Source organism: Grammomys surdaster, unplaced genomic scaffold, assembly GCF_004785775.1.
Source record: "Grammomys surdaster isolate TR1022 unplaced genomic scaffold, NIH_TR_1.0 126036, whole genome shotgun sequence".
Taxonomy (NCBI): Eukaryota; Metazoa; Chordata; class Mammalia; order Rodentia; family Muridae; genus Grammomys; species Grammomys surdaster.
This window is the reverse complement of record NW_021620849.1, coordinates 3,658,240-3,658,655: the sequence shown is the minus strand read 5'-3', so window position 1 is coordinate 3,658,655 and position 416 is coordinate 3,658,240. Positions and strand designations below refer to the sequence as shown.

General features: G+C 57.5%; 1 protein-coding gene across 3 annotated transcripts in view; it reads right to left on the bottom strand.

Annotated features, from left to right (window-relative positions):
• Positions 1–416, bottom strand: part of Pde8a (phosphodiesterase 8A) — a 111,969-nt gene that overhangs the window by 21,937 nt on the left and 89,616 nt on the right. The gene's annotated exons all lie outside the window — the stretch shown is intronic.

Below are 416 nucleotides of genomic sequence, written 5' to 3'. Positions count from 1 at the left end.
AGGGGCACGGTGGGAGAGGGGCACGGTGGGAGAGGGGCACGGTGTGAGAGGGGCACGGTGGGAGAAGGGGCACGGTGGGAGAGGGGCACGGTGGGAGAGGGGCACGGTGTGAGAGGGGCACGGTGGGAGAGGGGCACGGTGGGAGAGGGGCACGGTGAGAGAGGGGCACGGTGAGAGAGGGGCACGGTGAGAGAGGGGAACGGTGACTGCATGTAAAAAACAAAACTCCAAACCAGGTTGTCAGCAGGCACCTACATAGTCTTAAACACTATATTTCAGCTGAGCAAAGTGCCACATACCTATAATACCAGCACCTGGTGGAGTGGAGGCAGAGGGATCAGGAGTTCAAGGGTCATCCTGGACTATATAGGGTATTTGGTGCCAGCCTGGACTATATAAATATTATCTTTCCCTCT